The following is a 27,660-nucleotide window of genomic DNA, read 5'->3' on the forward strand; positions in this document are numbered from 1 at the left end:
TTCACAGTTTTAATAACAATCAATATGAAATAGGTCTTGAAGCATACACATGTTTCATCTATATAGAACCTTAAATGAAACAACAAAACTAAGCTTGTTATCTTGCTGGAACCTAAGCTTTGTTTATCTAGACCAACAAATAAAGGGTAGAAATCTGTAATGATGACATTCACCCTCATTAGGAATCCATTATTCTCAACAAAAGCTGCATCTGGAAAAAGCATGTTAACTAACAGTCTTTGACGTTTTCGAAAAGGATGGATGCATGTAACCTTCATAAGCATATGTTTTAGAGTGATAGAATAGAATTATTTTTTGTACATTGTGCAAATTGACATCATTTATCCTTAGAAAGCTAAAGTCAATTTACTGCAGTAACTTACAAACATCTAATCTTTAAGAGTAACCTATATAAAATACAGTGCAAGGTTCTGTAGACTCAACTGACTTATATTACATAATTCTCCAGAGCATACAAAAATGCAGGGTTAGAACCTAACAGTTTTTGTCCACTAGTCATTATAATGATACCATATAGCAAAACCCTTAAAATGGGCCAATTTCTACTAGTCCTTAGGATACCTTTACTATTAGGCAATTTGGTAAGGACTACAGGACTAGTGCCAATTTCTAATGCTGAAATGTACAACAGTTACCTAACCAGGGGTCCGGAAAATTTAAAATCCCAATCGGACATTTGCATTTAGGCCACGCCCCCTTTAAATAGCGTATTTTTGTACGACTTTTCACACACATTACAACTTGTTACGTACAGTGTTCCCTCGTTATTGCGCCTCGGTTATAACGTGCAGTAAAGCATAGCTCCCAAAATTTACTAACATTTTTAATAAACTCAAGTTTTCCAATGACACAATGTTTTCCCCATCTCAGAAAACATTATCAGCTGATCACCACGATCACGTAACACGGAAAATACCAGTCAACAATTCCGAACTGAATTACGCAATTTAATCCTATCTGGTGATAAAAAAAATTGTTCATTTTTTATCTGGACTAGGGTTTGCAATATATTTGATTGATTTTATTCAATATTTCATTCAATAATCATAATGATGTTTACAATAATTTCGGCAAAATCGTATGCGAAGTGATTGGTAGATCGCACAACTCACCGTTATTTACAGCAACCACAATCAGATTACCGCTATTGAAGTTTTCGCAATCGAAATACATGTTGCGCCGGAAGTCCCTACGGTGACTGGTCAAAATCGTTACATACGTAAAAAAATATTCTGCATACCATCTGTGCCAAGTGCTACGCTTATCGTTCTTATAATTTTAAGTATATATGGTGGAAACTGCAACTAAAATAACAGGATATTGGAATATAAATATTGCGGATAAAATAATAATTTCAGATACAATTTCTTCCGACCATAGCATCAAAATTCTTTGAAGTTGTATCATTGGGTACGTTTTAACTGGGAGGAAACGTGTGCACAGCTGATTGCTATTTCCGGCTTAGTTTACAAGAAAATACACATGGTAATCTTAATCTCTGCATATAAAACAATGCCTTGGAGAGCAGGAAATACATTTCAAACGGTAAATCATCATAACTAGTGATGTTTTATATCAAATTTCATACTTTTATTGACCAAGTTTGTTATACCTGTTTATTCACCTGAATTTGCTGAAGGGATACGATAACGCTCATCAATTATTTGGACCCTGAAGGTAGCGTTGTTTGTTTTTTAAAATGTCCGGACAAAAAAAATTAAATGTCTGATAAGCAATCTTTTAAAACGGACATTTGAGATTCCCAGTCGGACATGTCCGGCGCATATGCCCGTTTCCAGACCCCTGTACCCAACATTTCCACACTTCCCTTCTGAACACCGTTGGACACAGGCCCATCTAACATCTTACATATGATATAATAATATGATAACCTAATACATATTCATCTCACAGGCTCCGTAAAACAAAATTCTTTAAAATGCCCCAAACTGAACATGAATCATGTTTCTCGTCAGGAGATAAATCTCCAAAACACAGCACCAAGTGTGAACCACCAGTGCCTAGCCCATTAGAAGACTTCCACAAGGTGCTTGTAGTCAGTTCCATCCCTGTTAAGTGCCTCCCTTCAGGAGAAACACATGTATATTACAGAGGCTCTGAGGGGCAAGAAAGTCAAAAGTCAAAAGTCAAAAGCTATGTATTTCTATATCTCTGAAAGCCTTCCTGATCTCCTGATCATCAAGAGTCTGAAATACATGCACATTCACATGATGGAAACTCCTGGTTTTGGTGTCTAATATTTTAGCATCAATGACAACAAAAAGATTTAACATTTAGAATTAATGACTTGATTATTTTTACACAAAATAAGATGTCACAATATGTCAGGTTAATTATTTTTGAGTGGGCCAGCTGTCCTGAAAGGTACTTATGTTTATTTGTGATGTTGATATGGCAGTTGGCCATGTTTACTCAGTGTGTTTACTCATCTAATGGACCATGAGGCCACACAAGTGATAGTTCACACTGCTCCAAGTAGGCAGGAAAAAGTAAAATGAATGGAAACAACAATATTCACATATTTCACTAGGATATCCATTCTACATATTGTCCTTCAGATTGTATGCTTGTATATATTACAACACCGACTATTGTATATATTATCCTCTAGATTGTATGCTTGTATATATTACCACATTGACTATTCTACATAGTGTCCTCTAGATAGTATGTTTTAAAGAACAGGATATTTAGTGTTAACACAGTAATAAGTATGTGTATACTTCTGAGAAGGCCCTGTTCTCTTTTCAAAATAGCTATATGTCAACACAAATTGCATCTGATCAATTATTCATTAAAAAGTTTACAGTTAATTTTGTATGTTTTTCAAAGTTTTATCTTTCACTACTCCAAAACTTGAAGTAACAACTAAAAACTAAAACCAATAATCGGTTCTAAGATCACCCAAGTGTACATTGAGAATGATCAAAACTGATCCTGCTAAGAGCTGTGTTTACTGAGTTATTCAAATGCATTATATCCATGCAAATTGTACCCAAATATTTCAAGATGCATTTTAACAGTAGTTTCCAATCTGTGATCATTCCTTTCTTTAATTTGCACATTTTCAATGCAATGGATATTTTGTCAACATTATCACACATTTGAATACAAATCTGCCCACCTCAAGCAAGCATTCTAAGGAACATCAAAGCCAAACTGTTCCACCTCCTATTGGGTTCTGAAGGCTTCTGGCAGGTCAGTTTTCTAAATTAAGTAATTTATTACCAAAATTAAGATGCTACACAACACTGTAGTTCCTACAGTAGCCAACACAAGTTGCTTCGTGAGGCTTTCCTTATCTTCTTAATCTAAAGATCAGTAGTTAAATGTTTTCCTTTAAAGTTTCCCTTTTCTTCCTGAGGAGTACAATTACACAATTGCAAGTCAACACATTTTTAGTCTTGTATTACATGTGATTTTGTTGCACATATGTTTGAACCATTCAAACAACATTTCTCTTCTTGTTTTCCCTCAAGCATAACTCATAACTCAAGACTTAATCCCACAGCAACAAAGTACTTAAAGTATATATGGTGGTTGAGATTTGGGTAGATTTTCTTGTGATATGGATCTCTCTATATGGTACACTGCATTTATACATATAAACAGCTGAAGAAGAATTCCTTCAATAGAATAATCAGTACTAACCTTTCACAAAACATGTAGAAATGTAACTATAGTATTTACATGATTATATCAAAGTGTCACTTAAAAGCCTGAACAACAAGTCTTCTGCCATTTCGTTTATAATTTGTTTTTCATAAAGATATCAAAGATCTTAAGAAACTTTAAGCAGTACTTGTTTTATCAAGCAAAGGCACTGACATTAAATCTACAAACACACAATCATATGTATGCAGGTTTCTACTTTGACACCTCAGTGAACTGTAAAGGACAAATATACTCATATACAGTTTGTGTCCTTACTTCAAGATAGGGTCCTGGTAGTCTCAAGTGTTAATCTTTTCCTCCATATTCATAAGCTTTCAATGTCCACAGCAGAGATTAACATGGACAAGAGCAAACAAGCTAATCACATGAACGTGTTTATTTGGTGACATGTACTCACATGCATGAGAAGTTTCAATATCACACGTGCACATTCTCATGAAAAGGGAGTCGCCAATATCCTACATATTCAAACCGATGGATTGATGTACAATCAATACAGGGATAAAATGTTTACTCATTGGCACATGTGTGTATGATCAATGTCGGTATTTAGTCTCATCACTAATGTAAATAGAGCAAGGGTCCTACCATTTAATATTCTAGGGGAGGGTCTGAGATTGTGTTTGCTTCAAAACAAAACAAAATTTCAAACAGGTTTTTATTTAATTAAACAACACATTATTTTTTAGAACATCAAGATTGTACAGTGAATGATGTATATATGTATGCAAAACCTGAATACAAACTATGTTTTTCAAAAACATCCCCTAACTTCCCCCATATATAAAATGGTCAGCCCCAAATAAATATTGGGGAACCTGCTGCAGTGAGACCCTGAGCCACACAGATTGGTGGTATTTAGTTGACCTGTTAAAGTGTTAATCATGCTGGAGGAGTATTGTGGCTAGTGAAATATGTCTCATTGTTAAACAGATAAGCTATTCAGGCGTGTTCCATGTTGAAATCGATCTGATGAGATATGCTTTCAGATTAATTCAACCATGATTTATGTGCAATATATACCATTGTGTACATTGAAATGTAAATGCCTGTAGCATACTGGTGGCAATGGTCCAGTGATGAGCAGTGTGATAGGATCATTGGTGCCTGTCTGCTACTGTCCCTACACAGGATCCATAAGTGTAATATATAATCAGAAACAAACAGGAAGACCATTTGACTGGTTTAGGCTTCTTTGAATCATGGACTTTCTGAAGGAGAGAATACATCAGTGAAAACAATCATCATTTTAAAAGTTAAAAGATGAAATCAAAGTGAAAAGGGTCTAAATTATTAAAATGCTACTTTTAGCAACATTGCAGTCATATCTTTTGGGGGGAATGGGCTTCACACATTATACCCATGTGGAGAATTAAACCAGGTCTTTAGTATGTCAAGCTGATGCTTTAACCACTAGGCTACCCCAGCAAACCCATCAACTTAGGTTTATATGAGATAACAAGATACCAGACAACCCCAAGAATGTTTCCTATAAACAATGCATTTGGGTATTCCATGGCAGAATTTGTGAGTGAGTAAGGTGGGTTTAATGCCGCTTTGAACAGTATTTCTGTTATATCACTGCATGTCAGCTTAATGTGGGAGGAAGCCCAAAGTGATGCAGATCTCAGATGTTTACCACTTTGGCAAAACCAACAAGAACGGTTACGGTTGTGACAAACCTAGAAACACAATCAGGGGCTATATATGCCTCAGCACATCATGGTTGTCTAGGGCTATAGAACCTGAAGCTTTCTCTGCAAGAGTCTTACAAGAACAGATAGAACCTCTGTGGGTGAACACCTGGAAACACTAACAAGCTGGTTGGTTGATTTATTGAGACACTCACACTATCAACCACTGGTTCACCTGTGTCAGCCAAGATCTCATTCCACAAACATTTTGCTATGCAGTGTTCAAAATTATAAAATAATAATAAAATCTAGAGACCCCCTAATCTATAACTCCTATCATTAGGGCAACAACATGAACCTTGACTTTAGGCTTAAGTGTGAACACAGACAAAACTTAACCTCCCCATAGAGGTAAAGTAGTCATAGGTATTGAACGGCTTGGTGATGAACTTTGAAGATTGCCAAGATACAGCTGTACACTTTCTAGAATGTTCAAAACCTGATCACATACCTCATCTTCCCCTTATGTTTAAATCAGAACCTATACAAAGAGATAAAAACCACAAGGACTATTTTGATTTAGCAGTTTACTGTCATAATTAGGTTAAGTCATTATGCAGATCTGACAACAATAATGGGCACTCAAAGAACGATCTGTCTGTCAGTAAGCACAATTCTTTTCCAACAAATGACATTAACGGTTTGGAAAAACAGGAAAAAAGCATAATCCATCAGGATCACATATTCTTTTGACACGTAAAATTAAGAAAATACACACATACTTGTAAGGTCAGAAATCCGGAGTTGTTGTGAAGACACTGAGGCAATCGGAGACTACCAGTAGGGCCACTGTCCGTCCTAGAAAAGGTCAGCTGAGCAGCGGTCAAACCTGAAACATACAAGGAAACGTTAGAAGTTGTTGGTGAATCCTCAGAACAGTATGCCACCCAGGCTCTCAAGAGTACTTGATCAGCATAACAACATGGTAAAGCATCCATACTGACAAAGCTCAGGTCTGGGACCACGCAGATAGAAAAAAAAGAAAGATAAGAAGACAGAAGAAATAATACCTTGTATTCTGTAAGAAACATCCTGTTCTGGCAAATCTAAAGTAATATGAAATGTATGGGTTCACACAATAAGCATGTTTCGAGATTTGGAGTCTGAAGGTTGTGACAATGATAAAATAATTTTGGTTTGCTCGATAAGCAAATCTTTTTATGTTATAAACCAAAAGAAACTCAGATCATGCCCACTTACAGACTACTGTGTCCTTATTGGTTGATAACAGAATGGGCGGTGCTTGTGTCTCACTATTGCGCTGAATGATGTCACTGAAACAATTGTGTTGTCTTCAGTTTTGTGTGTTAATTTTTGAATAAGGACACAGTAGTCGATACGTGTGAAGATTATACTGAGGACTGACTAGTATTTATAATAATTTACTTAAGCATGTTTTTGCATTTATCATGTTATAAAAGTAAAAAACGGTGTGCGCTTTGCGTAAATCTGTTGTGATGATTTACACAGCATGTTCATTTTTACATTTATACCTCCATAGACACAAAAAATATTGTGAAGACTATTCTAAGTAAGATACATCCTATTTCGGTAAATCTAGAAAAATATCAAACGTAATGGGATCCCACTTTAAGCTTGATTAGAAAAATGGCAGATAAGATTGTTACCATGGTTCCTGTTTATTAGTATTTAATCTCTTGAAGAAGCCCTCAGAGGTTTTCATATTCTTCATATATCACTGATATATGTATAAAGCAGTTGCTCAAATATTCATAGAAGCATATTTGTATCATTTAAAATTAAGAGGATGGTGATGTCCTTGAAATCTTTGCTAACAGTATTAAATCAAAAAGCTCCATGAACAAGTTTTAATATATCGGCTGTGACAAGGACAACAAATCTCCCTGATTTCAAAACATCTTTGATATTAAAAATAAAGATTTGCTTTTTACTAACATTAAGAATCATTTATAGTGTAAATAACATACATGTATAAGTAAATGGTTTAGGTTGTCATGGTTACCACAGTAATTGTTCATGTAAATTTCAAAATTACAAAGACAATTTCAAGTATGATGAACATCCAATTCAGCTAACGCCATATAGAATGGGTCCAAATGACAAACTGCACTTGGCAATGGCTTCATCAAGGAGTAATGGTTAAAGGACATGCTCCTGACCTGTCCAGTGTGTGTCCAGCATGTTGACACAACCACCACCTTTCACAGCACGAGCCTCGCCCACCCCTCAACACAAAACACCCCCAGTGAAGCTCATTATCAACCAAAATGACCAATATATGGATGACCGTCCATGTCAACACTGGCATTTTCAGTAAGTAATTGCCTGGAATATGGCCTAAATTGTGTCCACTAATGGTCAACATCCTTGAACAGATTTCAAATGGACAAAATATTTGAAAAACATTTGTGATCACATATTTAAACATAATAAGCAGAAATGAAACTTAAAGGAATTCCATAGCAAGAGAAAATCATTGAACTGAACACTTGCACAAATATTAACTTGAAAGTCCCACATAACAACAATTTTATTAATATGACTATTATTGAACCAATACACTTTATCAAACTGATGGATGAGTTAAAAATCTAAACATGAAAATCTGATGGTTTGTTGCCAATCAAACACCAGTTACATACAGCACAGTTGATCAATTTCCATTAAAGGCAATCAAAGCAGTAGCCATGTTGACATGTATCCTTGAAACTGAAGAGGGTGTTTATTTCATCCCCACACCAAAGGTTTGATTGGCACTTACTGATTTCAACTTGTCAATTCTCTCTGTTCAATCCCCGCTCTTGTTCGGTCTCCTAGAGAAGCAGTTCACAGGAAATCGCTATCTTATTATGAGAGCAGTTGGTAGGAAATTACTTTCTGTCTATGAGTCGCAGTTGGTGTTGATTTTGTAAATATTGTTGCTAGCTAATGGGATGGTGTATGGAGACTGGCTGGGATTACCAGTGTGCAAATGTCCACTGTGGCCTTGTCATGTGACATGAGTGGTGACAGTTTACATGAAAAATGACAAGTTAAATACTGCAGATGAAATTAATATCATGGTATTCCATCATATTCTTTCAAATAATACAAACTGTAGACAGCAGCACACATTCTGCTTCTTCATCATCATCATCATCATCATCTGAAGTGCTACATAATCACGATATTTATAGCAATAAAAAACATTGAAATCTCATTCAAATAATTAGTAAATTACCATTTTCCTCATAAATAATGCTTCACAATTGGACATAAATTAGTTCATTAATTAGACACTCAACAGAGTTAAAAAAAATAAGATGAAAATATCTCTATTTTTTTAAAATATTTTTTTTATACTTGAGTGAAACAGATTTATGCACTTTAAAATGAAATCTTAAAATCAATAATTGACTAAAAACACCTCGGACACATACTTCTGCATCAAGCTTATGTAAATTTCAAAACTTTAATTTAATTGAAAACAGAAAAACATTTCTTTATTCTTGATCTAATGATTAAATCTAACACAAAAATGACCTTCTTCATAACAAAATATCTTGAAATAATGTTTGACAGTGACATTTGAAATTTTTATCATTTTACAATTACATACATACATTTCTCATGTAATCAGTCTAGGGACGGAATGCTGCATCAAAGCATTGTGATGCGAGACTCCTAATATGATATCTAATCCAAATATAGTGGAGCAGGTTAGATACAACTGTAACCTTAGTGTATCATCCTACATACTCTATCCTGTTTCAGATACTATCCCGAATTCAAAAAAAAGTTTTAAATAAACAAATTGTCAGACATTTAAGTTCTGTAAATTCCTGTCCAAAATGAACCTAAAACAAACTGCATTAACCAAATCACTTAGAGACACAACCCACATGTATATGTCAATGAACTTCAAGTATTTACACAATTCCAATATAGGTTAACTGCCCGAACCACATGGGCTATTTATACCTCCCTTCTTCCCTGACCTCTGACTGACCCCTGGATTATGCCATATGGTCAAGTGAAGTTGCATAACATCTGGCTGTGTGTCAGATAGAACAGATACTCCACTAAAACACCCTGAAACATTAATGTCCCTGGAGAGTGCCTTACATAACATGACCACTGCAGGATGTGCTGCCATTCTTACACAGGATCAAAGAAAGTACTGTTAGTTTGGCATGATTAAGATAAGAGAGGTGAGGAAACTGTTAGGTTGTGATGGTTATAATGTGAGAGCTTACAGTTAAACTAGAAGACCTCACCCACTTGTTAGAAATCAGCCGGACCCGTTCTAACGCATCCTATGGCAAGTAGAAAATTATTATTTGTTGATTGCTAATAACACCATTAAGCAGCGTTAACAAAATTGAGTGATTAAATGTTCATTTTGCTCTACAACACATATACTTATTTTTTCAGCTTTGGCTGCTAGAATAGTCTTTCTAATGATTTTGTTTGAGACTAATGTCATTAGGCCATTTTCACAATTTTCTGAACTTTTTATACGTCGTTCTTCTATATCACAATGAAATTATTTTTTAAAATCATAGAGAACATTTTAGATGACAAACATTGTCCTAGAAATAGGATCAATCTAAAACTGTGCATTCACCATGAATTTGGAATATCTGCAATACATTACACAGTCTTTGAAGTTAGCAATTAGGCTAAAGCCTGAGCCTAGAAGAAACTACATACAATATCAGCCCAATATCACATTAAAAAAATACTAAATCAAATGCTGACTGAAAGGTTTTCTATGGCACTGCTTTTTTTTATTCAGTTGTTGAGGAGTGTTATTATTGATTAGGAACTGAAGCCAGTAGGTTGTTCTGAGTGAGTGAGTGAGTGAGTGAGTGAGTTGGTTTTAACACAGCTTTTAGCAATATTCCAGCAGGACACCAGAAATGGGCTTCACACATTGTACCCATGTGGGGAATCAAACCCTTCAGCATGACAGACTTAACCCACCGCTGGAAGCATGTTAACAATGGTATACAACTGATAGGTCGGCTTCATGTGATAACTCAACAGTTCTGACAAAGTACAGGGTTTAACCTTTGTTTGTTACTTAAACTGGGTGTCCTCTTGAATCCTGAATCCGAGTAATTAACTTCAAGGGTTCTGTTGAAAGATATGAGGGTCCAGGCATACTACACAAGAACATGATTCACTTCTTTGATAAGATATTGCATATCTAAAACAGATTGATTTGAAAGGAATGGGAATTTTCAAACCGCTGCTACAACTAATTAATATATTTACGTGGAATGTTAAACTCTTTATGCATTCCTTTGGACACGCTTTACTTATTTATGCATCCAAAGCATGTACTTGTGTGTATTGGATGCACATTCGTGTATTGCATAAAACCAGGCAAATTAAATTCAAAAAGTATTTAATCAAAAACACTTATTATTCAAGATTCATTGGTTTGAAAATGTTTTTAAAAAGCAATAGCATGTTAATGTTTTGCTGACCAAATGCAAGCAGTTTATTTTCCTGCCTAATTATTAACATTTTATACTTACATATTTCTATGTATTCATTCATATAATGCTCAGTTGAAGTATCCTCTGTTATTGGAACACATAAGTCAAATATCAGGTTAAATTATAACAGATCCTCAGTAAACACAAGCCAGCGCAACTATCATCCTCTTATGCTGGTCCAGTGGGGAACATCTCTCACAAACTAAAGTGGTCACAAGACAAATAGCCCTGCACTGGTCAGACTTTCATAGGATTCCATTTGTGTATTAGTGTAAATCAATGTAATTGATCAATGTCTTAAGATTTTATTAGATCGTATCTCCTCCCACCAAGAGACTGGTCCATTGTGGGGAACTAATTTCACAGAACTGGCAAGCAAGTAAATAAATCCTGGCAGCTGAAAGGTCAAGGTCAAATAAGTTAGGGTCCTAGTATTCAGCCAATGATTCCATGCATGATTTTAGTACTATATGACCATCATCTCCAGCAAGTTTTTAAATACTTACATCACTTACATCAATACTTATTAACACAAAGGTCATGGTCAAGATCACACAGTTTATTATTGAAGTAATCTTAATTACGATCATAGTGTCTTCTTTGTAAATTACTTTTCCATTTTGTAATGTATATCAAAACATTGTCGAAAACATGGCAGTAAAAATATTACTTGATCATAGAAATAGACAGTGAAAAAGCATTCTGGTTGTAAATGGACTTTGTCCATTCATCTACGTCACACATGTCAAAGGAAGTTCCGACCATGTCTGGGTTGTCCATCAGCACATATCACACGCTTCAATCTACGTAGTACACTCACTGACCCTAAGGCATGACAGAAACAGGAAATGACCTTGTTTTTTATCTGTGGGAGGATATTGATCAACTGTCTGTATAGAAATTGGAAATAACAAATTTCTTTCCAAAACAAATAATTAAATTTCAAACTTACAAGTATCAGTGTTATTATTAAAGCTGCCAGTATAAATATACCATAACTTGACACTGAGATTAAAAAGACATCTAAAACAACATTTCCTTTAGTTTATTCCTCTTTGTTTTGTCCTTTCTTCTATATGTTCCATTTAGGGATCATTAACAACTATGATGGGACCTTTATGATTGCTTATGAATCAGTTCTTTCCCAAGAAGGAAACTAAACCATACCTTCTCATATGCTGAGCTAATCAAACTGTTAAATGTACCATGGCCCATCTTACCTATAAATAGTGCACTACCTACTTGTTACATCAGACAACACAAACCTCCTTAATGACGTCCACTAGTCTGTACATGCTCAAAGTACTAAACATGTTTCAATAAAATCTAAATATAATTATTCTATTGCACTAGGTGCACTTTATAACTACCATACCAAAGTCACACTTTACTACTGAGGCTTAGAGTGAGTGAGTGAGTATGATTTTACGCCGCTTTTAGCAATATTCCAGCAATATCACGGCGGGGGACACCAGAAATGGGCTTCACACATTGTACCCATGTCAGAAATCGAACCCGGGTCTTCGGCGTGACGAGCGAACGCTTAAACCACTAGGCTACCCGACCGCCCCACTGAGGCTTAGAGGGAAATCACTGTGTTAACAGTTTTGCATGTAATACTAGTAATATTTATATTTCTAAAACTTTTTAACCACATATGGATAAAACATCCATCTGTAAGAAAACATGTTTATATTTTAGTGTCCTATTTTTTTTAGTAAATGGATAAAAACATAAGCCTTTCCCTCAAGTTCTAATGTGCAATTAATTCCTTTGATGACATTATACAATGACGTCCTGCAACAAGGCTAAAAATGCAGTTACATCAAAGTTAGGAGATTGTTGCAGGGCCTACCTACCTACCTACCTACCTACCTTTGTAATGTTAAAACAATTTTCCTTACAAAAATAACATACATAAATCTATGTAACATGTACTACATAAATATAGGATTAAAATGAGAAATACATGACCAATATCCCCATGTGTAAAATTCTCTCCACCATGACATCAGTTTCATCTAGCAGTAGACATTATATGTAATCAACGTCACCTGCAACATGGTAAATAAGTAATCGAAGCTATAATTAGAAGCTTGGTTCAAACAGACAGAATAACCACTTGGGGTTTAACGGGATGAGCCTGATCACACCTAATATGCCCTGAAGGTGTGACTAATCAAATCTGCACTCGAGATTTGCGCCCGCATTGGCGTCAGTGGACATTGTCATGCTGACAACATTAACATTAATAACTCATTCAAAGGCCGTGAAGCGAAGTGTCAGAGAAACAATCCTCAATTCTGAGCAACGAAATGTGCAAATCACACTTTGAAATGTACAATAACACATTTCCATCAAAGATAGTTAATTATCCTCAGTTCAATGCATCTTTATAGGAGAATTCCATCCAGACATTATAGTGTTGGAGGTATTTGGATTGTGAGAACTGAAAGTTTCAGAGACAATTTATAAGTTTTGATACATTAAACAGGGTTAGAAATTAAGCTGTGTCCAGGGTTCACCAAGGTTTGTTGAGACAATTTTGTAACAAAGGATCTCTCAATGTTATTTTTATCATTAAGCTTTGATAAGAACCCCCTAACTTTCATGTTAATCCCAACCACTTGTTTTCTATTCCAGACTAACCTAAGGCCTTTATTTTGACTATTTTGATATTCTCAAAGTTCAGGAGAAATCATAACCAGATAGTTCTTTCAAAGTGAACCCTTCTGAAACTGACCAAAAGAACTCAATTGACCACTGACAAAAAGCATGACTGCAATATAATCCATCTTGAAAGCCAGAGACACCTCCACACCTGTAACATATGCTGAACAGCAGGATTAAACAGCCTTGCTTGATATCAGTCTTACTGCTATATACATTCTTCAACATTGACAGGTAGGGCATGAAAAGCTTATGAAATGGAAATAAATTTCTCTCCTTGAAATAAGAGCTGACCTTTTGGCCAAGGCAGTTAGGTATATGCCACAGGCTAAACTTGATCCCTGTTGTTTACTGAATGTCCATCTCACTCCAGTGGGCATCCCAGATTGACATAGTGGACATGCAAGACTGACACAGTGGACACAAGTGGACTGATCAGACATTCCAGCTTACAGCATGGTTTCAGGTGGCATTGCACCATTATCACAACAATAAACATAAGTAATATTTAGGGGTGACTATTGGGAGATGGCATTGCTCCATAATCATAACAATAAACACTGGTTATATTTAGGGGTGACTGTTAGTAGATGTTTACTATTGAAATGGTAATGCAACATTACTGCAATATTATTTCAATTGTGGTACAACTATTGCAAAAGTATTGTGAGAGTATGATGAAATGTTTACCTATAATGAGTGAGTTAAAATTTAACGTCGCATCAGCATTATTTTACCAATAATTTAGACTACCTTGTATTATTTGACATGACAACAAAGCCAAAGATGGAGTCACATGTTTGGGTTCAGAAGAAGTTATTTCAGCATTATCTGAGTAGTCTGATATGAAAGATCTGAACGGATACTTACAAAGTGTATGTTAGATAAATTCAAATGAAGGGTCAATGACTAATAACTAGTATTATATTTCCACTTCTCATTGAAGCATTGCAATGCATTGATAGTTCATTTGTTAACCATTAGTTTACAGAGGCATTGACTATGAAAACCTAAAAAGAATTTCTAAGAAAGCTGTAAAGCACTATTTCTTTTCTTCCACTGAATTCCTGAACAAGAAAACTGTCTAAAAACTGTTAATTTCTTCTTTTTCCTACCTTTCAACCATGTGTTTTCTAGAAAAGATCTGTAGACCAAGAAATAAAAGTCTGGGCGAAGACAAATTGACTATTTCATCCTGTAGGCTCTTTGAAGTTTGTGATTAAACCCACTATCTACATCGGCTGTGCATTCTGTCAATGGTGTTAGGCTGCTTCAAGTCAATCAGACTCCTGTTTGCCTTTGATCCCATCCTAAAACTACATCAGTATATTTACACTGTAAAGTCATTTCCAATATCCAACATTATAAATTCAGGAATTAACAATTATCTATCATCAGCTTCTTAATGCCTCATTTGCATAGCAATTGCAAAGCTGGAGTCCTACCCTATTCACAGCTGATCCCTGAATGTGCACTTATAGATCTTTACATGTATCATTATGAGCATGATAAGTGACAGATTGGTGAAATTGACACTGGTCATTTTCAACAATGTGACAATGAATACCCTGGCTGCGGCCATCAGTGAATGGAGCTACTGGCAACATGCTTAGACCTACATTGTGATGGGGCAACATGTTGACAACATTACAGTATAGATTTCTGTCCAGTCATTAAGTATGTTATTATCATCATTGTGCTGTGGAGTCTGCATATTCCATCCATTCTAACATGAACATATAAAGGGACTGCATACATTAGATTGCCATTTCGACCCTTATTTATTTTTACTTGAAATAGAAAGAATACCATTTTACTAAGAAACAAGAAGTCATGGATCAGTTGAAGTAAACCATACCCACATTTTATTTAATAATTTATTTTTTATTTAAAGAATTATTATTTTTTCATTAAATATTACCTTGGGTAGAACAAACAAAATACAAAATGGGTTGGTTCATGATTATGATGTTGTTGCAAGTCTGTTATGACCAGGAGAGTTAGAGTATAACAACTACATGTACTACCAAATGTGTTCAAAGTAAAGTAAGTATACTGCTTATACAGGCTGTGTTTTCTCCAAAAGGTATTGCAGTAGCTTAAATCTACATTATTTATGTCATTATTTATTACATTAATACATATTTGTATTTCCATAATCAATATAAAAATCCACTATATACAGGAAAAACAATATATACTTGTTACTTTTTCAGGGGTGTGGTTCATAAAAAATATATAGCATGGAGAATAAGTAAGGAAATTCATCATTAATGGTGGTGATTGATGGTAATTACTTTCCAATAATTACATATAGTATGTTACGAATATTTAGAAAATTTTCTGTAATTATTTGCCAATGGAATTTCCCCAAAACGCCAGATTGGTTGCTGTTGAGTATGGTCATTCATCTATAGACATGATAGAGGTAAGGGTTAATACAACTCCACTAGATTATATATTCTAAAATAAATATGAAAATTTACAATCAGTAATAGTAATATATAGAAGAAATGTCAGTTAAACAAAGGCATGGGTCTGGTATTTGAATCTGGTGAGTGACCTTCAATACAATTAATACCACTTTCCCCAATACAGTCATGATATTGACAACCCATGAGTTATCTCAGCCAAAAGTACAAATAAAATATGCTGTTAAAACAGAAACATAATTCTCTAATGAATCTTCTTAGAAACAAACCTGAGTATCTGAATCATAAAGCAGGAAGGCATGTTGACAGACAGCCCCTGACAGAGTGATGAAACCTACATGCTATGTACACCCATCAATCTGCTGTCAGCTGTTGGAGGACATGGCTGCTGATGCTAGAACAATGTATCTTTCATCAGTCACTTTGATCTCAGTGTGCAGCCCCTGCTACCAACAATGTACCATTGTCCATCACTCCAATTACCACCACCTCCATCCTGTCACAAGGCTCCATGTAATGACAAGAAATTACACATGAATCCTTGGGACAGGGAAAATACACCAATATTTCAGATTCTTATTATGCCTTATAATCAATACGGATGTCACGAATGTATCTATGGGATGCTGTTATGAATTAGTTGTCAATTTCATAAGGTTTCAGTTCCATAATATAAAATGAATATTTTTTATAATGCTGAAACTTTGGTGTATATATGTTTTGACCTTGTTCATTGACGACCTTCATGTCACATTCGGCTAAACCCAAGTCACAAACAAGGAGCACTTTATTCCACGAAACTACCATTGCGCTACCCCTGTCATAACCCATATTCCTTAAAATTGTCACAAACATAGAGCTAAGACAAACCAGATACCATCCACAGCACAACTTTACAGTCCCTTTCCGAAACAACTCCCCAAGAAAAACCAACCTACAGGTTTCACTATTTTTTATTAAATGTTAACCATCATTTTTTTTCAGCCTAATGTAAAGAACCTTTCACTGAACGAGCCTTGTTCTCATTGTCATTAGGATTAGAATATTCAATTTCAAACAAATACTGAAACAAACAACATCTGTTCCAGTTACCCAAGGTGAGTGAGAGAGTGAGCTAGGTTTTCCATCACCATGGACAGCAGCTTAGGTACATCAGAGCATGTCAGCTTAATGTGGGAGGAAAGCCCAAAGTGATGCAAGTTAAGATGTCCAGGAACCCAAATACTCAATCTCTTTGATTCATGTTCAAGAACACAAATGTCACACAAAATATTATATTAAAAATATTTACATAAAATCAACTCACATGTATTCATGCTTTGCGAAATCCATGTGTAACACTACCACAGTACCAGTCATTCTTCTACCATTCACAGAAAAGGCACAGAAGTCTCAATCAGACCGGATTACAAGAGGGTGTTCAGTATTTGGACACAGTGTGCTTTACTCCCCCTGATCTGGGCCTTTCTGACCCAGTTATCACTCTATATATCCTGAATGGCCTTTGACCTAGATCTAAATCTGTTCCCGATAAAGGCAAATTGGGTCAGAGATCACCACCATTCCTCCAAGTAACACCTACCAGTATTATACCCAGTAAACTGTTGGCCACAATGCTACCCAGAATAGCATGCATCCTGGTATTATACCTACCCAAGCAATCACATTGACAGAGCAACACAATAGGCTTAGGCTAAAGAAGAAAAATACCAACAGCGTAAATATGGATTTGTAGCCTCAACTGTTTCAATATGGATTCTGATCATAACACACATACAAAATGAGGGGGATGAAAACTCCGATTTTACTCCAATTTGATACCTACTTCATTGAAAAAGATCATTTAATATGTTTGCTCCAATTTGATACCTGGATACAAAATCATGTATCAAATTGGAATAAACGATCTGATTTTAATGAGATTGAAATCAGTTGTACTTGACCTTGTGGGTCTAAATATTCATTTTCAGTAAAGTAAAAGTAAAATGTCGCCTTTACAACATCATAACATTTTCATTTCCAACATTCCTTAGATTTCCTAAGGTCAATTATCAATTTTTATTACACGTCATAAATCACCTAACTGTAGCAAATCAAGCTTAATCTACGTCAATGATAAACTCAACCTTGAACATCCTACGTTACTCATCATGTACATGGTGTTTTAAGCAGAGAAGTGCAGGTACAAACATTTAGTCCAGTGTTTCATAAGGGATCTCAATATCATTAATCAATTTCGTTCTAAAAGGCAAAAGCACAACATACAAAAGTGTAATCTCTGTCAATGATAAACTCTTGAACAGCCAATATGTCTATTCCTGTAAGCATCACAGTGCTGCAAATACCAACATCCGCAGCCCTGTATGGTACCTTCACCACACCAGCACTTTCCTCGCAAACCTCACACCAGAGTAATCAGTTCTACATCTAATGACTACCACATGTTACACAAAACAACACACAGACTTGACTTACAGCAGCAAATCTACACCCGTACATATCAATCAATCAAATTCTCCCCTTTCCCTTCCAACAACAACCTCCTACCTGTAGTTTGTCAATTTCCCCATCCAAGATCACCAAGTTGGCCTCTGTATTCTGTGACCTAATTGTATCTGTGCCACACAGTAAATATGGGAACATCTAGGTCATGGACCAGCTTCAATCAATACTACCAGAAAACAATACTGGAACCAGGTCAAGCCAGGCAAAAGACCATAACATATCCCACATACATTGTATGGGACTGACTATCAAACAACAGGGAAGCCCTTGACAGGCAGTGACAGTTTTGTAACAAACATGTTGTGGTTGGGTGTCTTCTATTCTTCACTGACCACAAATGTGGCCATCAGTTTGCAAATATGACCAGCTCTGCATGGCTAGCAATTAGGAATAAAAGCTGACTAGTGAGCCATTAGCTGAGTGGAACTAGGGAAGGGTTGTACATAGCCACACTTGCTGCAGATTGAGACATGAGGGAATCACAGACCATCATATTTACTCCCAAAATTGAAAATAAATTAAGGAGAATATTTAAATAGAGGTTATTAGCTGTGTGTTTTCGTATTGTAAATGTCATGTATTAGGAACAAAATCATAATATGGAGTCTTTTGTGAGAGCAATACATATTTTGAGTTCCTAATATATTTTTATGATATGAAACATATGATGGTAATATCTCTTTATCACATAATGTCACTCTCAAAAAATCGAAATTCTAGACATATTTTCATTCACAAAAGTAGAACTTTGAAAATAGAGTAGGAATGCACTGCCTGAATGAACCGCACCCCTACTACTTATAAGTTAAAATCCTGTATTTTCACAATACCAGCAGAAACATTTTTCCTATCATTTCCTTAACAAAGATCATTGTATGTCAAGATTATAGTAGCTCATGATAAAACACTGAGCATGCTGAGCCAAGCTGTCGATCTCTAATGAAAGTTAAACATATTTTTCCAGGAAATATGAAATATGTGGTGTTAACATGATTAAACTATAAACAATTCATAATTACAGAAACTCACAGATATTACACCTGTATTTAGAAAGACATTCTGAAAGAAACTAAAATTTGTATTTCCCTTGGCTAAATACATATTAATGATGTATGTCTCTGAACACTTCATCTTGTTTTGTATTCTCCCATGTTCCCAAGGTTAATTATGGTTGAAGATTCAATAATCAATCCCTAGAATCATACTGCCCTGAAAAAAAGGTTCATTATCAAAACTTGTTCAGTTAATTATGCGCAGGTGTATAGCGTTCCTCTTTTCTTTCATTCTTTTATTGACATCTAAAGACGTAATTGCTGAACACAAAAATCCTCAAGAAAACATTTTTTCAAATAATACAATTGAAACCCAAACAAGTTATTGTTCTTCAAAAGAAATTGAATTCTTTGTCATTTCAGTGTGAGAAAAGCCATTCATCAATAATGTATGAACCACTTCCCTCAAGCACCTTTCACAACTTGTAACAAATTTTAAAGTAAAGCTTGACCAACATGCACTTTTCCATGTTTCCTTCGGAGATAATAAATTCAGAAAATTCAAATGAAATAGTTTCCCAATGTGTAAAATGCTCTAAAACCAACACATAAAGGGAATGTGAGGGCTACATGACTAAGAAACCAATCAGAACTCCCCAAATGAGTTTTATGGCCAACAGAGGCATCCTAAATTGATAGTGATCAGTAAATCAGCGCTTGACCCATTTCAGGCAGAGGAGCCATAAAAGCAGAACCATTGTTGCGGTCATTTCACTGCCCAAACTGGTCAGACAGTGGACATTGCAGGACATTGTATGAGTATTTCACATGTGGAGGACCCACTATCATCATTATGCAAAGTGGATAACATTCAATTAGCATTCTCATTAAGAGTACTGTAACAAGGAGTAATGTTGAAATAGTACAAGGAATGAACCTATGTGTATATTGGTTATAATTACTGGGTAGTTCCTAGGTTTTATTCCAAACAGTTATGAAACAAGAAATGACATTTAAATGTACAAAAAGTAATGCCTTTTCTAAATAAAACTGATATTAAACTTTTTTACAAGAATTTACAAATGCAACATTTCTAAATTAGTATTTTTTTAAAATTGTTTCACCAATTTCTCTTACTTTTGTCTAATCCAAGGAAATTCTGTTATGTAATGTGCAGATATCAATTTTATGATACATGCATAGTCAGCTACAAATTACTTCAATCAGGACCTAGATGCCCCACATCACATAATCAGATTATCTCACTTTCAGACAACCAACCTGCAAACAACCACCATCAATATAGCCCCTTGTCTTATCCTCCTTCAATGGGGACTCACTATGCAAGCAGTGACCAGTGACCAGTGAGCATACAGCCATGTCCAGACATGTCTGTCAACAGGAATCAGGTATTCCAGAATTTGCACTGTCCCTTGACCTACCACAGTATGACAACAATACCCCCCCCCCCCCCCCCCCCCCCCCATGTCCAGCTCCTCAATCACTCCAGCACTCCAGACACTGACACCCTGGCAATGTTTATTTCTACTTTGCTGGAGGCTAATTATGAATACTAACTTTCTTCAGATTCTTATCATGCGTGTCTTAGAACAAAAATGTGACACATGGGCATATTATTTTTTAAAAATGTAGCATTTATAAATTTGTCATTTGTTATTTATACAGGTTTGTCCAGTTGTAGCTTTTCCTTAATATTACACAAATGCAAGCTGAAAAAGGGGCAATGCATTCATTTGTAAGGTAGACCACACTGGGTCCATTTCTGTTACAAATTGTGAAGTCTAATTTTTGAGTCGCCCTCTCTGAAATTGCTGCACCACTGTGCAAACCCAACATATCCACCAACACACATGCAATGCAGCTGACTGACTACATGTACATCACAAAGGTAAGAGTTGTATCCTTCAAGTCAAACTTCAAAGGTCTTCAGATAGTCGCAATTAAACAAACTCACTTTAAATACTACAGTTTCAGTCTGTTACCATGGTAACCATTAGACATGAGCATGAAACCCATTCAGATAGACCAACGCTGATAAGTAAACTGATCTAGTTCAAAGCCTTAATAAGAGTATCAGCTGACTGTGAAATTCCACGACCATCACAGTCCATGAGGGTACATATAGAGAATCTAACCCGAGTGTCTTTTGATATCAAATATATCAACACGAGTTGATAAAAATGGGAGTTTCCGAGGCTTGCCGAAGCTTTTTTTCCACTTCTAACAACGAGTGTTGATATATTTGATATCAAAAGACACAAGGGGGAGATTCATCCAACATCATTCTTCCAACTGTTTCAGTTTGTAGACAGTAATAAAGTACTGCTAACAGCTTCAGTAGCAGAGCCATTAGTGATGTCATTTGATTGTGACCTCATGGTAACAATGACGTCACAATGGTCTGCAAAGCATTGTGATGCAATTTCATTGCAGCGATATCTACAGTATAGATATCGCTTGATCTCACCCAAGCGATATCTCCTGTGGGAGCCAGTTTTGGATGATAAATAACAGACTTCAATTGCTGCTTTCTTCAGAAAGCCATAATGGTTTGCTTAACTATATAAGAGAAGATATGTTTCCAATGTGTACCAATTAATGACAAAACTATCAATCAGACAAGTGTTACCACAGAGTGACTTTTTTCCTGTCACGATATGCTGCACATGATTTCAAAATTTTACCTGCTAATCCTGCACGAGACAAATGGTGCATCTTGTGTCATGGATCTACGATGTCACATGTGATGTGTTCATAAGCATCGGTTCACACAACATACCAGGATGATTGTTTGTGCATTGAACCAATCTAATATCTCTTTAATATGAGTAAGTCTTCATATATCATATATTAACAAACCTGTATATATACACATATATATATATTTGAATGTGAAGTTACATGATATATCCATCATGTTCAGTGTATCTCCTGGTATAAGAAGGTCAAATGTTCGGCATCCAACATGTCCAATGAAGCTCCTGGTATAAGATGGTCAAATGTTTGGCATTCAACATGTTCAGTGTACCTCCTGGTATAAGATGGTTAAATGTTCAGCATCCAACACATTCAGTGTACCTCCTGGTATAAGATGCTGAAATGTTCAGCATCCAACATGTCCAATGAAGCTCCTGGTATAAGATGGTCAAATGTTTGGCATTCAACATGTTCAGTGTACCTCCTGATATAAGATGGTTAAATGTTCAGCATCCAACACATTCAGTGTACCTCCTGGTATAAGATGCTGAAATGTTCAGCATCCAACATGTTCAGTGTACCTCCTGGTATAAGAATAAGATGGTCAAATGTTCGGCATCCAACATGTCCAATGAAGCTCCTGGTATAAGATGGTCAAATGTTGGGCATTCAAGTTGTTCAGTGTATCTCCTGGTATAAGATGCTCAAATGTTCGGCATCCAACATGTTCAGTGTACCTCCTGGTATAAGATGGTCAAATGTTCGGCATTCAAGTTGTTCAGTGTATTTCCTGGTATAAGATGCTCAAATGTTCGGCATCCAACATGTCCAATGAAGCTCCTGGTATAAGATGCTGAAATGTTCAGCATCTAACATGTTCAGTGTACCTCCTGGAATAAGATGCTCAAATGTTCGGCATCCAACATGTCCAATGAAGCTCCTGGTATAAGATGGTCAAATGTTCGGCATCCAAAATGTTCAGTGTACCTCCTGGTATAAGATGCTCAAATGTTCGGCATCCAACATGTCCAATGAAGCTCCTGGTATAAGATGCTCAAATGTTTGGCATCCAAAATGTTCAGTGTATCTCCTGGTATAAGATGCTCAAATGTTCGGCATCAAACATGTCCAATGAAGCTCCTGGTATAAGATGCTCAAATGTTTGGCATTCAACATGTTCAGTGTATCTCCAGGTATCAGATGGGCAAATGTTAGGCATCCAACTTGTTCAGTGTACCTCCTGGTATAATATGTATAAATTTGTCAAATGTTCGGCATCCAACATGTCCAATGAAGCTCCTGGTATAAGATGCTCAAATGTTTGGCATCCAACATGTTTAGTAATATCTCCAGGTATCAGATGGTCAAATGTTCGGCATCCAACATGGCCAATAAAGCTCCTGGTATAAGATGCTCAAATGTTTGGCATCCAACATGTTTAGTAATATCTCCAGGTATCAAATGGTCAAATGTTCAGCATCCAACTTGTTCAGTGTACCTCCTGGTATAATATGTATAAATTGGTCAAATGATCGGCATCCAAATTGTTCAGTGTACCTCCTGGTATAAGATGCTCAAATGTTTGGCATCCAACTTGTTCATTGTATCTCCTGGTGTAAGATGGTCAAATGTTTGGCATGTATTCCTTCAAAATCATTCTCCTAAGCTTCAAAACACAAAACTTTTAGTTTTACCTAACTGTCATGAAAGACAATCTTTGACTTTCAATGGAAGTTCAAATGACAAATAGTAGGACAGCATATGCCCAAAACCCAAAAATGTCTCTCAGGAACAGACTGATACTATCATAGGGTTTTGTCTTTCCATCAAAATAAAACTATATTCAAATCCTGAAAAGAGGATATCCTGCAAAAATACATATTGAATGGCTGTAGTATCTTATGTTGCAAGGTGTAGATTCAGACATAACTGAGAATCCAACTAAACTATTGAGCTAGCTTATTCATAAAATTCAACATTTCACAAAAAGACCATGATGTCTTTGACCCCATTACTATTTCATTTTAAACATTGTCCTTTGCAAATCCATACAGTTTATATTTTTCAATTCTAATGTACAATTCAAAATGTTCCATCTTCAAAGACCAAAAAATCCTACATTTTTCTGATTATCAGAGTAGAAAATCCTCAATGTAATTGCTCCCTACATCTGAACACATGCCACTGAAACAACAGATAAAAATAGAAAATCGTTAAAAATCATATGAAAGTATACCTTTCATCTTAACCCACCATTAATCAAAAGTCTCTATTACACACTTCAAAACCTCTCCATAGCATCCATAATCAACTTGATGGAAAGTCTCTTTACACCATCAAAACTTCCACAGCAACAACTGCACATACTCCAAGTCAGTCAATAGACTCAATACCAAAGACAATCCTCAGCCAGTGATCCGCTCAAGGGAAGATCCATACAAGTACACTCTTGTCACCAAGACCATCCCCAGGATAGTCAATCAAAAGATGGCCATATTGTTCTCGCAGTGTCCATGCAGCTCCTTGTGTTTTGTAATAATGTCCAATTGTGGTCAGCTGGCGAGCTTCACAGGATGTCTCTGTGGCCTTGGCAGTTGACAGGATTCATCAAGTTTGATTGCTGTCAATCTTGAGCAGACGTCAATAACATCCCCAAATGTCTGCACTTGGAAATATTTATGTGTGTCCCTTTTTTGGTAGCATGTTGTGTACTGAGCAGGGATTTATCTAAGGTACCAAACTAATCAAGGGATTTTGTGCGAAATTGGATTTTTTGTAGTGTTCATATTTTCGTAAATTCCAAGGAAATAAGAAATTTTTAATTCAAATTAGGAATTATTCCTGTCATTTGTTTCAGACTTGGGACCAAATATCGGCCTCTAAGCAGGCCTAGATAAAAATCCCTGATAAGAAATTCAAAGAAAAAGGAAAAGTCAGTTATCATGGCAATAAATTCATACATCATACATTGAATAAAATACACAATTTCTTCATTAATATAATTATTCAGAAGTACATTTTTTCAGATCTTATAATTTTGGTTCTCTAGGTTGGTTTGTTGTTTTACGCTGCACTCAGCAATATTCCAGCTATATGACGGCAGGTAGAAGTACATGCACTAGTTACTTTAGTCGAATTCCGATCTTTCCCATCAGGACGAATAAATTCCATTGAACTTTACAAAATTGTACATGAAAGTTGAATAGATTTCAAAATCAATTATTGCCGAATCTTTCAGGGCAACAGCTTTTCACTCACACAATACATACTACACCCACAACTAATCCTCCAGTTAAACACAAAATCAACGGCATCAATATCCGTGAAACTTGCTAATTGAAATGTCTGACAATGTTGTCTGTTTACACACATCCCTGACAGTGAGTCACGTTCATTTTACTTTGTTCGGTCAGGTACGTTTGTTTACATCTATTGTGGGCATTAAAAACACATAGCTGCATCTTTCAATTCTGAAAAGCATCGGTGTTAACAACCGGTCAAGATGGACGCTTGCGGTGAACGACTGGAGATTGAATAAACCCACGCACTTCTATTACACCTGCTGTTTAATCAAGACCCTGAGTTGTATTGAACATTGAGCCAATTGCTAAGATAAACGGAAAGTATAATCCATGCATTTGTGACAGGACAATGTAGGATAAACCAATCACAAAATTGCTATTTTAGAATAAAAAGACAATAGTTATTGTTAAGTAAGTGAAAGATCTGAACCGTCCAATATAGTCACACTGACGGAAAAATAAGTACATTCATCTTTTTCTAGTGTTCAGACTTTAGTATGTTGTGTGAATACTTTCATGCTCAGTTTAAACATGCTAAACCTTCCATAATTGGGCTCTAACTTAACATTGTTTACCACTGTTCAAGTGATTCATCCTTGCTGACTTGTAAAAAATCTTTCAATTTAAGACAGTACAAAACCTTTTCCTAAAGCAATATAGACAACGCACATAATTTTCTTCAGATCTGGGAGGATTATATCTTCCACTTTCAAGGCTCATAAATCATTATAAATTTTAAAATAATCAACAAGATTAACATTAATGGCCTACAAACATTTTGGAAGGTACATGTTATGAGATATAAAGTAGAGCAAAAAACATATTTAACCAAACCCATTAAGTGAAATGTGTCTTTCTAATCATCTTCAAAGTCAGGTCATTCAGACAAAAGTGTTAGTTCCACTCCTTGTCCTGGATGTCATCATAAACAATCTAAGATGGCTGCACAAGGAAAAGAATTCGCCATGTAAATAAGAATGACTGTCTAAACAGTTTGTGCATCAATCTGCATTTCTTGAGTCTTGCTGTCCAAGCCTTAAACATTCTTTCCATTAACACTCCAAACAAACACATGCACAGTTGTGGATGAGTGGACAACTTCTGCCCAACCCTTTACCTTTGCAGCAAAACCTGCTGTCAATTTCCAACCCAAAACTTCAACTCAAATTTCAAACACAAATTCATGTTCAACAAACTCTTATCTACAACTTTCATACAAATGTTTCACAACTTCATACAAAAATAACAATGAAAAACCATCAAAAGTCAACTCACCAGAAATCTTCCAAGTCCTTTCCCATGAACAAGCTTCAAGCCAAGCGTCCCAGATCAGCAATGGCTGATGGCCTCGGCCTGTGAAGCAAGGAAAAAAGTTACATAACCCACGCTACGTCACTGACCTCCGACCTGCCCAGATGGCTTGAGGCAAGACTGGTTCGCTGGCTATCGTTGAATGGTGAGCCCCAACTGTGAATCATTGAATGGGGTGTAGCGGCTAGCACCTATTAGAATGAGGCATTAGATACCAACAAGGCAATAAAATGACCCAACGTTGTGCTGGTGATAGCTATTGATGCCTTGTTTTTCTTACCTGGTATTGTTTATGTGGAAACAGATTAAAACCTTGTAAGCTGTTTGAAGGAATGGTTCCTTGCCCCATTATGATGATAATGATAGTTGATGCAAAATTATGTAACTTAATTGGAAGTTTACTTGTCTTCCTTGATTTTACAATAAAACATATTACACAAAATAAGTATTATCTTTTTTTTAAACTCTTTTTTCTTGGTTCTTGTTTAAATGTAACGTCAAATGCAATCAAATATATAACAAATATTAAAAACATAAAAAAATACAACTCTTCCAAACAAATGATTCTTTTCCAAAGCGAAAAATTTAAACTTCTTGAACACCATGACCACATGAACCCATAAAATGTACTATTTGAAATGGCAGGAATATTTTTTTATAGAAAATATCAAAACATCTACCCAAAAGTTTTTTAAGTTGCCAGCTTACATCTTCAACTAAGAACAAGATATCTTCAACTAATATCTCAGGGTTGTATAAACATATTTACTTTACACAAAATAGATCTAAAACAGTTTCTTCCCATGATATCAAGTCATTGAAATAATCTTTAACTGACCTAATTCACAGCT

At 35.7% G+C, this 27,660-nt stretch overlaps 1 protein-coding gene across 6 annotated transcripts in view; it reads right to left on the bottom strand.

The window, feature by feature from the left end:
• The window catches only part of LOC124149866 (retinoic acid receptor gamma-like), a 103,923-nt gene that overhangs the window by 58,274 nt on the left and 17,989 nt on the right, over positions 1-27,660 (bottom strand). For 5 of the 6 annotated variants that reach the window (XM_046521695.2, XM_046521694.2, XM_046521693.2 and 2 more), the window contains exons 2-3: positions 26,774-26,851; positions 6,134-6,240 (exon numbers count right to left, since the gene is read on the bottom strand). The gene's annotated coding sequence lies outside the window, so the exon portion shown is untranslated. Of the gene's footprint in view, positions 1-6,133; positions 6,241-8,154; positions 8,289-26,773; positions 26,852-27,660 lie in introns of those variants that run through there. The other variant, XM_048381635.1, reaches the window with a different exon arrangement.

The sequence above is a fragment of the Haliotis rufescens genome, unplaced genomic scaffold, assembly GCF_023055435.1.
Source record: "Haliotis rufescens isolate VD_foot unplaced genomic scaffold, xgHalRufe1.0.p SCAF_4, whole genome shotgun sequence".
In the NCBI taxonomy this organism is placed as follows: domain Eukaryota; kingdom Metazoa; phylum Mollusca; class Gastropoda; order Lepetellida; family Haliotidae; genus Haliotis; species Haliotis rufescens.